Source organism: Abrus precatorius, unplaced genomic scaffold (assembly GCF_003935025.1).
Source record: "Abrus precatorius isolate BTA unplaced genomic scaffold, Abrus_2018 Scaffold3, whole genome shotgun sequence".
Lineage (NCBI taxonomy): Eukaryota > Viridiplantae > Streptophyta > Magnoliopsida > Fabales > Fabaceae > Abrus > Abrus precatorius.
The window spans coordinates 11,879,918-11,895,623 of record NW_020874373.1 but is presented as its reverse complement, the minus strand read 5'-3'; positions in this window follow the sequence as shown (position 1 = coordinate 11,895,623).

Below are 15,706 nucleotides of genomic sequence, written 5' to 3'. Positions count from 1 at the left end.
GAAAACTGTGTTGAAAGAGAAAAAATTCTCTTCAATAATCGCTACATTTGAAAAAGAACTAGTTTCTAATTAAATCTCACATTAAATTATTGATAAATATTATACCTTTTATGTTACAGAATTCCTTATTTAAGGAGAATAAAATATAAGGAAAATTATGTGTATATTCCTTTATAACAATCTTTACAATATATTTTTTTATAAATTTTTATATAATTTAAAAGATAGATAAAAAAAAAAGAAGAAGAGAAAGAAATGCTAGAAAAAAGTATTATAAAAATCATAGAAATACTAATACCCTTTTTTAATATCTTTTTCTCGTATTGTGTTATTTTTTACATTCTATTTCTCTTTTCATCCCAATTATATTTATTTTTACTCTCCCTTTCTTTTCATTTTTTTTCTATCACATTATCAATCACAATTTTTATTTTCTTTCTTTCTTTCTTTTTTTTCCCTAACACCCTTTTTACGTCATGGAGTGATATAAGAAAAGTTACGTATTGACACCTATTTTTTGAATATAAAGTAGGTGAGAGAAAAAAAGAGATAAAAAAATAAGAAAAATAAAAGATAGAGAGAGAGAGAGAATAAGATATGATTAATGAAGTAATTAAAAAATAAAAAATAAGAAAAAATTTAAAAAAATATATAAAAAAAAATGAGTTTGAAGATATAAGAGTTTATCGTACAAATATTACTCTAATGAATATATTTTGCAATGTTGTTGGAAAATAAAATGTGCATAAGTAGTTACTTCCTTTTATTCATTTATAAAGTAAGTAATTAAGTAAGTAATTAACAAAAAAAATACACTATTTATTATTTTTAAAGTATGAATGATATTTAATAATTAAAATGATTTGTAGCCATAAAAGGCAAGAGGATTTAAATTTATTCTTTACCTTCATATCATTTCATTCGATAATAAAATTGAAAAATATTTCATTAATGTCTCTTTTTTTAAAAAATTTATATGCATCCTTTATTGAAAATAGATAAAGTCATTATAAATAACAAATTTCTTATTTCAAGTATTTAACATGGACTGAAAATTATGACTAAGCCATAGATTATATATAAAAGTAAAGATAATAAAAAGAGATTAATGATGTTAAATGCTACTAATTGAATTTAATTTATTTTAATTATTAAAATATACATTTTTATTTAAAATGATAATTACATTAAAAATATAAAAGCATGATAAAAGAATTTAAGAAAAATTCATTATTATTAATTATTTAATTTAAATTTAAGAATCAAAGTTAATATTTTCTATATTAATAATATTGAGATGTTTATAAGTATTGAAAAAAAAAAAACAATAATCACTGGCCTTTATTTCTTTTTAATATTCATTCTCTTAAACTATTTGTATTGTATCGTTCTTATCAACAACGTCTTCTCCTGCACACTTTGTCTCATTTCTGTTAAAATTGATGTAAAAGTAACTTTTTTTCCGTTTGTAAAGAATTGGATCAGAAAAGGAGATAATGGCGCTTGTATGGATAATAATTAAGATGGAAAACGATATTTCTGTCTGAATACTGAACAGTAGGTAGTAGTAGCGAATGGCTACGTACTCTTAACTGCAGTTAACACTGTGGGGTCTATAGAAGGGAGGGAGGGAGGGAGGGAGGGAGAGAGAGAGAGGGAAGATGGATGAATTGAATGATGTAGTCTGAGAGTAAGTTAAGGGCAAAAGGAATGAGAGAGAGTTGAAATTGATAGAGAGGAAGAGACGTGTGAGAGAAATGTGTAATTGTATGGATGAAGATCTCTAAAGTCTCATGTGAAGTAAACGGTGGTTGCCCCCACAGATTGTTAAATTTGCAATATGAAAGAGTGGTACTAGTTTGGGAAGGGCCAAGGGGGCATGGCATGGGATGGCATGGGATGGCACAGGGTCTGATGAATGATCAGTGATCACTGATGGTAGAAAAGAGAGAATGCACGTGGAAGTCAGTGCCATGCATGAGAGACCCCCCAAAACGTATAAATGCTTGCCCTCCTCCAAAATAGTACTTTGTCCTTAACACAAGTAAGCAAAGACTGTTGAATATCAGAGAAGGGTCGAAGCAAGAGAGTGAATGAACCGTCGACACGTGTCCCCATTTGGAAGGGGAATGGTACGGATGGTATAGCCGTTTTCAGGTGGAAAGGCTAGTCTCTCACAGGCATGCACTGTGTACGTGATGGTCTTTCACAACGCATCCATCAGACTCTCAGACCTCAGAACTCAGAATGCAGAGTGAGTGAGTGAATGGGTGAGTGAGTGAGACAGTGGACTCGTCTCTCTCCTTTGCCATTAACCTTATTATAATTATTTATTATCATAGCCTTTGCTCGAAAGGTCAGTTCAAATGTCTGCATCCAATCCTTCACATGCACTCATTGTCTTGTCAAATCATTTGGAATCATTAAACATCATCATCCAATACTTTTAACTGCTTACCTTCCCACACCATGCATCCTTTACAATTACGGCCCCCTCTTCTCTCTTCTGATTTTTTGTTCTCCTACGCCATTTCATTCAATTCAAACACCCCCCCCCCCTTCTAAAAATCCCTTTCTTTTTAGGCCTATTCTAATTTAATTATAATTTTTAAGAATGTAATAACATTAGAGACTCAAAAGAAAAACTTTATCATCAAATGACAAAGTTATCTAACTTGATCCAAAATAGTCAAATACTTAATATGGCATCCCAAATGTCAATAATTTCTTGACAAACACAAATTTAGTTATTATATCAATGAAATATAAACGTATAATGAAAATTTAAAATGATATCTACTTGTTGAGATAGTACACAGTAAATAAAATAAAATATAGAGTTTGTTCTTATTTCAAAACCCACAAAAATCTCATATATTATTTGCAAACAAAAAGGGGAGATTTATATTACTCTTGTTCATTATTCCTATGAATTTTTCTTTTCTATATCACCTCTCCTCTCCCCCCCCCCCTCCCTTTCTATTTTATTAATGAGAATAAAGACATTTTCAAATAATTTTTTAAAAAGGGTGTTTTCATAGTGTTTAATTATTTATTTTTATTTTAACGCATAATTACAAGTAAATTGTTGCATAACATATATTATTCTAAACGTAATGTTTTTTATATAGTGTTGATAAGTTTATTTTGAAATTTATAAATATTTGTAAGTATAAAACAGGTAAGAATGTTTAAATGTTAAAGAAAATATTATGTTTGAATTAGTATATTCTATCTAAAATAATTATTAAATATTTAAGGTAGAATTTTGAACTATATTTTAAAACAATAAAAATATAAACATACACTAAATACATCATTTAGATATATTATAATAAATGAAATAATTATTTAAATTTAATTTAATTTTTATAATTTAAACTAATAATAATTATAAGTGATTTGTTAGTTTATTATTGCAACTATAGATCATTTCAAAGAGTTTCTTGTATATATATCTCTTTATTATGTTGCCATTAATACAAAAGTTTGTTGTAATTATAAATGAATCATTATGCTTTTCATGAGAGTTCAGGGGATTATCTTCTGATTGAGCTGTGATGGATATTAAAAGAAATTATGAACAATGTTATATTTTCTTTTAATTATGTGAAGACAAAATAAATAATCATAAATTTTAGAAGCAACAAGTTAAATTATTCTCTTTAAAATATTTCCTCAGTTAAAGTTTTAGTTAACTTTTTCTCTAACTAAACGTAGCGTAAAAGCTAAGCATTCGAGAAGTTTTGTTTGTAAACTTATTTAATCACTATTGATTACAATAATTGAGGCATGAATCTAAATGCATATCTAATGGTAAAAACCTCAGCTCTCCTACAAAATCTAACCCTTCAAATATTACAATATTGGTTGAATACAAAGTGAAAAAATTAGAAAAAAACGAAAAGCAAATTGCCCACTAAAGTTCAAATTTACTTTGGAAAAAGTATATAAGTACATAATGCTATTATTGGTTCCTTGTCAGCTCTGACTCATACGGTAGGCGGAAAACCAAAATGAATCTAAAAATATTACCACCGTAAAAATTGGACAAAAGCAAAAACATGTTATATAGAGATCGAAGAATAAATATTTGGGGAAAAAGAAGAAGAAGAGGAAGAGTAAATATACATATCATCTAAAGAAAAAGATTAATAGTACAAGGAATATCGAAAAACACTGACCTAATATCGTTCATGGATTCTTCTGATAATCCGAAAGTTGACAAGCTTGCTATGTTTACAATCCTCAGGGTTGCAATGAATGTTACGAGCGTTGTAAGATTTTTTTTTTAAATTTTATCATTTAATTAGTTTGTTTCTAAATTTGAATACGATTTTATCTATTTTAAGTTTCTTTGGATGCATTTTCATTTTAAAAAGAGTAAATAAATCTTAAAATACACAATAAATCTGATTTAAATTCATTCAGAGTATAAAATATTTCTTATGACAAGCTAATCATTATTATATGTTAAGGGATGGTTAGTTGAAGCAAAATATATCCCTCTTTAAAAGAATCTCTGATTGAATTTCTGTACATGAAAAAAGAATTCGAGTAAGAAGAGTTAGTTCTACCTTTTCACTCTCTGATATTTTTATAAAATACATTTAACTAAATTACATAAATTAATTAAAATTGATTATATTTTTAAATATTATCATAACATGATAACTTTTTTTTTAATGTTTGAATTAATATTAGACTCCTCCTTTCTTTTATTCTTCATCTCTTATTTCTATTTTTTTTATTCTACTTTGTTTTTTTCATAACTCTTTTATTGGTCTTATCTTACACTGAAGTCTATTAAATAAGAGATTTTAGAGAATTTTAATTTGTTCTTAAAATCACCCTTGTAAAATTACACGTAAAGTATATCAAACAAACTTATAAATTAATCACAGTATTATATATTGATTAAAATAACTATTTAAGCATTATTTAAATAATGTCAAAGGCGAAAATGGACCAAATAATTATTCTCTCTTACTCTCAATATCCTTTCTTGAATTTCACTTCTTCTTCTTCCTTCAATATATCTATAATCTTAGGCAGTAACATGCATATTTATTGTAAATTAAAAAATATATATTTATTAACTAAAAAAATTGTCAATTGTTAAAGCTACCCTTGTTAGTATAGTTATTTACTTAATAAAGATAAATTAATAGTATAATATTGAAAAATTAATATCAAGGGTATAATATATTAAACCAATCAATCATTTTGTTGGTAAAACTATTAATGTATACTATCAATCAATCAAATATTAGATAAAGATTTTTTGTTAATATAAACTTTTAAAATGTAGGAATAGCATTTTGCTATTTGTTAGATAAGACTATGTTAAAAAAAGTTATTTACTTTTTTAATAAATAATTTTTTTTGTAGTCGTGAATCTTAATAAATTTCTGATTTGTTTTTTTTTTTTTTTTGTGATATGTTAGTTAAATTAGTTCTTTATTTATTAATAGAGTTTCCAAAAAAAATCTTAAATTCCTTCTCTTTAAATTATGAATGAATTTTGATATATTAAGTCACATAAATCAAATGTTAACTTTCTCTCTAAGTTTCTTTAGTTATATTTTAAATTATTAAATTTTTTTAATTTAAGTACTTTATTCTTGTGTTGTGTTTATTGAATTATCACGCTTCGACTTTATTAACAAATATTAATCCATAATATTATGCTAGGGTCATTTTATATCTGAAGATAATTTAAGATGGTGTGGAAAAAATGGTAATGCTTTGTATTTTTTTTAATCTCTAAATTTTAAAAGTTTAAGTCTAATTTCCCTACTAAACAAATTAATTACACATATATAAACATAAGAAAACTTTACGCCGTTACACTAACTCTTTAGATTATGCTCTATATCTTTTAGTAGAAATAAGATATTTCACATATATAATTTTATGTCTCATTCTATTTTATTTTTAAAATATGCCAAATATAAAATCAAATAACGTATTATATTTCTTAATTTTATTCTGACACTACTATCAAACGATATCTAGTTCTTTACAACTTTCCCAATACAAATCATTTCAAAATATTTAGACAGGCTGGGATAAGTAGAAGTGGTGTTCGAATTTGGCCCATTGAGGCTAAACCTTCACCGATGGGTGGGTTCCCAATAAAACATGTAAATAACTTCACGATTCCTCAGATATCTCATTTCTCTGGTGCATTATGTGTGCCCTTTTTAAAATTATTATTATATAAATGATGCATTTATTATCAACTTCAATATAAAAATTTTAATTTCTTCAAAAGCTGAAACTAATTCTTCCCACCTCGTATACATTATATTCATTTACACATGTATATATAAATAAAGCTAACAACTTTATGCTTCACTCTCTGGTGAAAAATAAAGCTAATTTTTATGTGTTTACTTTAATCATGCCAAGTTCCTTGATGCGAAGGATCTATTATATTATGCTAACTGTAATTCACTGTAGTTATTGAGATAGAGCATGGCACAAAAACCAAATTTCCGATGTATCTATTTGTGCTGATATAATTTGAAAAAAAAAAAAAACTGATGTCTCTCTATAATTGTTATAGATAGATAGCCTTTCCAAACCAAAAATAATAGAAGATTTTACTCACTTGCCTAACCAAATCCTATAATTAAAGTTAGTTTTATTTTTGGACCTTTTGTTTTAAATTAATAAAAAATATTAACCTTTATTCTTAGAACAAAATTTAAACAATTAGTAATAATACAGTTTTCATAAAAAAATACTTATCACATTTTTATAACTTCAATAAAATAAAAGTATTTTTTTTAATAAAACTATACAGTTTTTATATGTTTAAATTGTGATATAAAGATTAACAAAATTCTTAATTAATAATGGCATGCATGCATCCCTGACAAATAAACACTGCTGTTATGAACTAAGCATATGATTTGTTAGGAGATTCTTTAATTGGGCAGAATTAGGGAAAGTGAGACGCAAAGACCCTCCTTTGTCAGACGACCATGTTTATACGGGACCCTTTTTGGGTGCTTTCCTGTTTACACCTGAAACTGAAAGCCATCTCATAAATTCCCATGTTTAGTCTTCTCCTGCAGCTAGCCAATGGTTCTGATTATGCTGCTGATTCTAATTGAGAAAAGTCCCAAAACAAAGGCCATGTAATGCAGATCTGCTTTCTAACATTAACATCAAATGTGGTGAATCTAGGAAGACAATCCACCAATCTAGAAATTTAAGTGGGGCCCAGAAAATTTTGTGGTCATGTGGTATGGAGAAAGAGTTCATGACACCTGCTATCCCACTTTCATAGCCCCACCCAAGCAAGTGTTTGTTGTGTTGTGGCCATTTAATGTAATGATGACTTCGTTGCCCTAATTGGTGGAGGTCAAAGGGATGGGAGGTTAGAGGAAGTGGGTTTTTGGTTTGCTAGGATTTCTTTCCGAAAAATTGTATAATGATTTTGAAACAAGGGAAATTCTTTTTTGGTAGATTGTTAAATGTTAATTTATCACATTAATTATATGGCTATTCTAATGTTTTAATTTAACTATATTTATATATTATCCTTGAGGTGGTAATTAGTAAAGCCAAAAAAGAAATAAAAAATCTCCTTTTGATGTGAGGGAGCACGAAATAATTCCTCTTGCTTTCCTATCACCTTTGATAGGTGGATCGTGGTCTCCTGAAGTCCTACAAGGTCACTCAAGCCAATAATTAATTTACTTTCATCTTGCACTCTCCACTGCAACTTCTACACAATGCTAAGTAATTATATAATGTATGACTCACTCTAGATACTTAATTTGCACCCTCTAAAACATTCTTACGTAAATATTTTGTCTATACGTGACATAGGATTCCACCTTTGTATTTTTTTTAAAAGTAAATACATATGTTAATTGAATATTTGGTTTATATTGGTTCAGTTTAAACTCATTTATATACCCAGCACAAAAAAAATAGTAAATAACTAGTAAATTATCACTTTAATATATTAATGCTTTAAATTGATATTAAGGTTAAAAAGTGAATAATTTTATTAAAAAAAGAGAGGAAATAATATTTTTATTTTGTATATAATAAACACTTTTAATAAAAAATTACTGTTGCGTCCTTATTAAACATTTGCATAAGATTAATATTAACAAAATGAATAAATTATACATTCAAAATGACAATAAAATGAATGCCAAGAAAATATTTCAAAACAAAAATAAGGTGAAGATAGATATTATTCTTCAAGTTTCATTGTGAAAAAAAAGAAGAAGAAAGAAGCATTAGAAATATAGGACCTTTTCTATTACTAATTAAAAAAATTGTTTTGAAAACTACAAAAGAAATGTTTGATGAAGTTGTTTTTATTTGAAGCTTCTAAAAACATGTGAAAATCTGGTTTTAAAAACAAAAGGCAGAATGATTTATCATGTTTCATAATCCACAATGCAAAGCACATTCTATTTGTCATGTTGACCGGTTAAATGAAAACAATTAAAAGGGGCATGGATGTTAGTTTGATTGGTGGTTATGTGATCAATCTAGATCCGAAGAAATGTGCTATGTAGGGGTGAAAACAATTAAAAGTGTTAATGGATCTTATCAAGATTCGATCTTTGCTGTGATTATTCTCTAAACTAGGAAGACATTATCTGTTTTTTAAGTGGTATATTAATCCTTACAATGCATGAAAAGCTATTGTCATTTATGATGTAAATGGCCACTTTGTATTTCGAGCTAAAGTGCTTGTATACTTTCTCAATAGTTTATTGTCCTTTGCTAACAAAAAAAAAATATCATGCTTTTAAAACCTAAAAACTTTTTCACGGTAGCCCCAACATCTTCTTTGCCTTGTTTCATCGTTTCATCTCATCTTCAATTCACTATTTCATCTCCTATCCCTTTGGACCGCATCTTCTATTCCTTGTTTCTTTTCTTATTGCTATGCAAAACCAAGGAGGAGAATGGGAGCTTGGTCTGACGATACGGTGGTTCAGTTTTGAATTGATTAGGGGATGGAACAGGTAATTGGGCTATTAATGTCTTGGTTGTAGCCACAAGAGAGATGGCTTGCAACGTTAATGGTTAGGTTGGAGATGGTGGGAGTGACTACGTTTTCTATTTTCTTGCCGTTGACCATGAGAAGCTCCATGATTAAACACTGTTTTCAAAATCATGATCATAAGCAACTTTTTTTAAATTTTTTATTCTCAGAAACAATTCTTAGAAATACTTTACTAAACAGTTTTACAAACCAAAACATAAAGACCATTACCTAAATAAATGTAATTTATTCAGAAAAGAAAAACGTTTGCATTATGATTATCACTGTTAATATAATTTTTAATTAACAGAAATTAAACTACTAGTATAAGTGTTGTAAGTACGTACAAACAATATAATACATTATATATATTAATAAGCAAATATTAGTATAACATGTTATTTTGTTAATTAATATCATGTGTATTAATATATATATATATATATATATATATATATATATATTATACCTATAATTTGTTTAGCAATATGACGTATTATATTATGAGAATAAATTTATAATGTCTACGTTAATAATTTTGTTTTTATTAGATAAAAATTACATTAACAGATATTAAATTAACATCAAAGAGTTAATATATATATTGTAATGAACGCAATCAAATAAGGCGAAAAATGAACTCTCTGAAATTTGAACAGAATGGATGTCTGCACATTAATTTGATCATGGTGACATACACCTAATCATACACAATCGACGAAACAAACAGGTTTATTGGAGGTGGACCCAAAAGGCGATAGGGGTTTGATTGCAAATAAAAGTTCATACTCTAGCTATGTGAAAGCATTTTGCATGCTATCTAATTGAGCTATGTGGGTCATGGGTGACTCGACTATCACATTACTTATTTTTTTCAAAAACTTCAAAGATAATTATTACCTATTGACATGGTCAGCATAAATAGAACATGGATGGTTCAAGTGCTTTATTTAATGATTTATCTGCGTGAGTAGCAGCAATTAGTTACCTTTTTCTTCATAATTATGTTCAGAGGTTGTCTCCCTCTTCTTGCTCATGGACTAGTGTAAACTATACTCCATTTCGGCCTTTCCCATATGGTGAAAAGTGAACACGTTTTACCCAAGAAGGCAAATCATTCCCGTAATAGTAAACTAATCAACTTTAATTTCCTTTTGCAAGATATGAACTAAAAGTTAATCAGAATCAACTTTTTTATGTAAGTATCTCATTCCGGATCTCCTTCCTCACGTTTATATATATCTCTCAGTCACGCTCAAAGCTGTAACGCATTATTAATTAATTCAAGAATTGGAATCCAAATGAACCTTGACGTACGTAAAACTATTATGGAGTCGCTTTCATTCAAGCTAAACCAGCTCGGATTAAATTTTACAGTAATTAAATATTGGCTTACTCAGTTAAGATATTGAAATATCTATAAATATGATTAAATTTAATTTTTTATTAGTCTTATTTTTCCTAAACTTTGAAAATTTTAAAAATCTCCATTATTGTTTATAAATGATGTGACATATTTTCAGACATATAATATTATATGCTATCTTAAAATGTCAATGACATAATATGATTAAATATATGTCACATCATCATTAAATAAAAGTAATGGCTTTTTTCAAAAAAAGCATACACCAAAATAATAATAATAAATTAATAAACCAAAACTAAATTGAGCTATTTATTAAGACTAAACATATATTTAATTTGAATATATATACATATGTTCATTTCGAATGCTACTTCTCGGCTTGAGGTAACTTATATATATTTCTTAGGTCACTTTCACATTCAAGGGATCATAGGTAACTTGGCTTACTAAACAAACCAACTGCACAAGACAAGAATCCAAGTAATTAAATTGGGGTTTGTTACTATAAAAAAAAATAGTGGGTTGCTACTAATTAAATTCACGAGTGTTTGCAAAATCAATGCGTTGAGAAACATTTATTCCTTTTGTTGATAAAACAATTACAATTGATTGAGTCGCGCAAATATTTTAATTCTCTCCGTTCCATGAATTAAGGTGGTAGATTGATGGAACAATTTTAAATTCAATCCAGAAAGACAAAGAAGAAAGGAAAAGAAGATTAAAAGTTCACAACAAACGTATACTATCAGCAGAACATTGATAGAGATCATTCATGTAAATACGGTTATTTAATCTAAACAAAATAACATTATAAAATACAAGGCGTACTATTGCTCGTATATCATAATGCAAATGTGTCTAAATTGAGCAAAATTACTAAATAGAGCGTAAAATTACACACCAATCCGAAAAAGAAGGAAAAATCTTATCTTTGGTACTAAACCACCTACAAGATCTAACTTTATGATTTTAATTATAATGGTCGTTTAATCACATTCATAAGTATTCATTTGTATAATTATCCAATGTGACAATTCAAAAACAAGATTTATCCGCTTGTTCCAAATTAAAAAACTGTCGTCTTTTGTACATACTGAACATGCAAAATTTATAGAACTACAAATTTGTTGGATATTATATATGTAAATCCTTTCCCCGTGAAGAGATAAAACATACTGAACTTTCAGGATTAAAGTACTTGTAAATAAATTAAGTTAATCCAATTAATCCAGCATGTTCTCAAATAGGTTCAGGGTTCCACTTTTAGCCACATTTTTTTTAATGATTGGTATCTTGTACTCGAGAATATTTCAACATGCTTATTAATCAATATGATTGCATATTACTTGCAAGCAAGGGGAAGTGATCATTCATGGCACTTTGGGTATTTCCACATATATGGTTGTGTGTGGTTGTTGGATTTAGCTCATCAGAGGTTTGTCAGATGAGTCAATGAGCAATAATATTCATCAAGACCAATGCAAAAATCGATGGCTGAGAATCCACGAGGCGAAGACAAACAACATTGTCAAGTCATGACGTTCTCCATCTTTAATTTTTAGGTCTATCATATATCACCAAGTCAGAAACTCGCCGACCCTCCATTGAAAAATATAACAATAAATAATTATCTTCCAAATAGACCCAAAACCAAAGTGCTATTGTAAACAAGATAGTATGAAGAGGGATGCTTTTAGGAAAGAAGGGATACGATTTGCAAAATGGATGGGAAGTGCTTAATATGAATTGACCACAATAGTATTCCACCACCACATAGCATATATGGCAATTTTCATTGTGAAATTTTTGACCTTATACCCTCCACACAAAAACCTCAATGAATTGTATGGAATTCCCGTCGTCTCCCAATAACATGATATCTAACCACTATCTTACCAAACACACACGCACACAAGCTTAACATGTTTTTTTCTTCGCGTAATGTCACCCAATAATACATAAATCTAATCATTAAAAAGTTTAAATGCAAGTCATTACCTTAAAAATACCGAGTAATAAATTAAAAGTGAAAAATATTATTAATGTACTGTTTTATTACAACTTTTTTAAAATGATTATTTATCAATATATTAAAAGTATAAAATGTTAGGGATAACTGGTTTTAGTATAATCTTTTGCCTACCAAAAAAATTGAGAGCATAAATTTTAAAAATACATTAAAAAAGTAATATCTAAAAAGTTTCCCCTAATTAATTGGCATTACTCTTTTGATAAAGAGGACAAAGAATGATAATGGATAACACCTGTGGGTCAGAGTCAAAGGTCAACTAGATCCCGTCATTGTTAACCATCCAAACGCACATATAGTCAGACAATCTACCTGTATTACCAATTCCCTTTGTCCCTTAACTTAGAGGAGAAAGTACTAGAAGGAAAATAATCAATCAATTGTTTTGCGATATGACTTTCCTCAATTGCATGAAGTTGGTACTCAAAAACGATCTTGAATTTCAGTCTACTTGATTAGGCAGTTGCCAGCTTAGAGGAGATGGGGAATTGGACAGCGCGCGTCGCAAGAAGACAAGTGCCTCAAGCTTCCAACATGGGAAATCAAATCCAATTCATTCAAAAGACAATGATAGCTCACTGTTTTCATGCTGCCTTGACTTCTACAGTTCCACATCTCAAGTGCTATATACCTACAAATTAAATTAATTAGTTACCTATGCAATTATGCGTTAGCTAGACTTAATTATATCACTTCCTAGCTTAACATGCATGAATTTGAGCATCGCGTAAAGGTTCGATTCAAATTAAATCACATTAATTTCTTACCATGATCTCTTCATTATATATAAAGTAGTATAGGCATGTACTTTCAGCTTTGATTTGCAAGTGTCGTTGTCACATTTTCATTAAGACAACAATCAAGCTTATTCTCTACATAAATCTTAATAAGTAATTATCCCTTTGTAGTAGTTTCTTTCAATGAGTGATGCGTTACATCATTTGCGAAAAAGTTCCATTGGCACAAACAGTGTTTCAGGTAAAGAAAATTGATAAAGTACTTTGAAGGGACTACTCAATAGACAAAAAGGTTGAAGGGCCATCTCCTTTATGGGATGCCTGCGATGATTTTTCCCATGTTATATCAAACACCTACAAATCTAGCTAATAGCCTAATGCTTTGAAAGTCATAGAGAGTAATTAATAATATTGTCAGCCTATTCAACCCAACACAACCCCAACCAGGGAGAAGAGAAGAAGTAGTGCCAAATTAAATTGCCAATGTCATACGCCAAAGCCAGTTCATACGCTCTCAGTTGAAGGAAAACACGTGAAGTAAATTAGGCCATGTCGAACCTAAGTTGGTTTAGGTAAGGCAGGCACAAGATGCGTCTCATGTGGTACACTCAACCTTAAAACTAGAACGTGCATCATTTCGTTTGTCACAGTCCCAGAGTCTCTCACTGCGAAATTTTCTAAGACTTGACCATCCCCACCCCCCCCTCTGTTTGTTATCTATCTATCCCCATCAAGTGGAAATTTAAGGACGATTCATCATTTCTTCACATCTAAATTCTACTCATCCCACTTCAAATCCCTCGTGCAAGAAACTAACTTGTCAGAACAATTCATCAATCACCGGTTATTTGCCGGTGGAAAATGCTTTTCTAACTATTTCAAATTACATGAAATATTCATTTTTAATAATTTAAATATCAAAATTATTTTATGATATGTGGACTGCTTTGAATTTATTTATAACTTAAAAATGTAAATTTAAAATGCATAGACGTATGTTCAACTTATTAAAATTAAACTAGTTAATTAATTCTATAGCATATAAAATCAAAATTGTAATGAAATAGTGTTTTACTTTCCAACTTTAATACACAAAAAAAGGTATACAACGTAGATTATTATGACGCATAAAAACAAAATAAAATTTGACATTAGATTTTGTACATAACAGACCATCTTTTTTTTACGTACATAACAAACAATCATTGATTAAAGGAAAAATGTTTCTTGAATGTAAAGATAGAATGACAAAAGGTTTACCTGTGTAATTTTAAACTGTGTTTTTAAATATACAAGTATAAAAATTTCAAAAAGGAAAAAATTAAATGCATTGTTATATATAATATCAATTCTTTGATGTTTTGAATATTAAAATTATGGGTTGAAGTGAGTTCGTTTAAATGAAATTTTTATGTTGAAATTTTTATAAGAATATGTATAAAGTAAGAGTTTAATTTTAGTACACGATAAGTATAGATTTTTGTATATTATCAACTAATAAAAAATTATTTAATTGATTATTATAAAAGTTAATGATTTTATATAATAATGTATAATTAAATATCAATATGGAAATTACATTATTAATCTTTTTAAATTAAATTTATAAAGTGATCCACTCATAACTAAATAATGATAATAATTATGTAAACGTATAACACGTACCTCGCTTTTCATACAGCATAGATAGGGAAAAAAAGGTTTTATTTTTTGATGTTAAAGAATTGATATTATATTTATTAATTTATATTTTTAACTGAAAAATACTCCACAAAATAAACAATCTATTTCTTTAATTATAATTTTTGGCAACATAGAAAAAATATATAAGTAAATATAAGTCTTGTATACGAGTACGTGTTCTCTCTCTTATTTTTATGCTATACCAAAAAAAACATTAAAATATGTTTTCCTTGGTAATTTTATATATATAGTTTTTGAGATTTCAAACAAAACATTGTTTGGTTAAAATTCTTGGCAAATAATGTACTTATAGAAAAGCAAAAGCTGCTAAAAATTGAAATGTTGTGCAACCGTGTATTCAGTTTGCAGATACAGAGAGAGAGTGAAAAGACAAGTCAAATGTCAAATCGGGAGTCTTTGAAATCATAAGACAGTCAGTGGGCTGTGCTGTCAATCCATGCGATTTTTTCTTTCCTTCTGCTTTTTTTTTTTCTTTCTAAATTTAAATTAATTCCAATGGTTCTTAATTTCAATTTAAATATCGAAAAGGGCAAGGAGCATAGGCAGAGAAGGCAAAACAACAGCATCGACTCTTTTAAACAAATGCAATTATCAATTAATTGGAGCTTACACAAGCGATTGTAATAACAAAAAAAAGAGAATAATAACAGCATCACTCTTGTCACGTGCACTGCCTCTTGTCTACCTTGGATATAGAAACAAATATCATAATGAAAGGAAGAATTAGTTAATAAACAGTTACAGTTAGACGTAAATGTGTGTCGGTATTTAGGAACGATTCCCGATGGATGAAACATGTCCGAACCGGTTAATTAAACCCGGCCGACACGCTTTCCCAT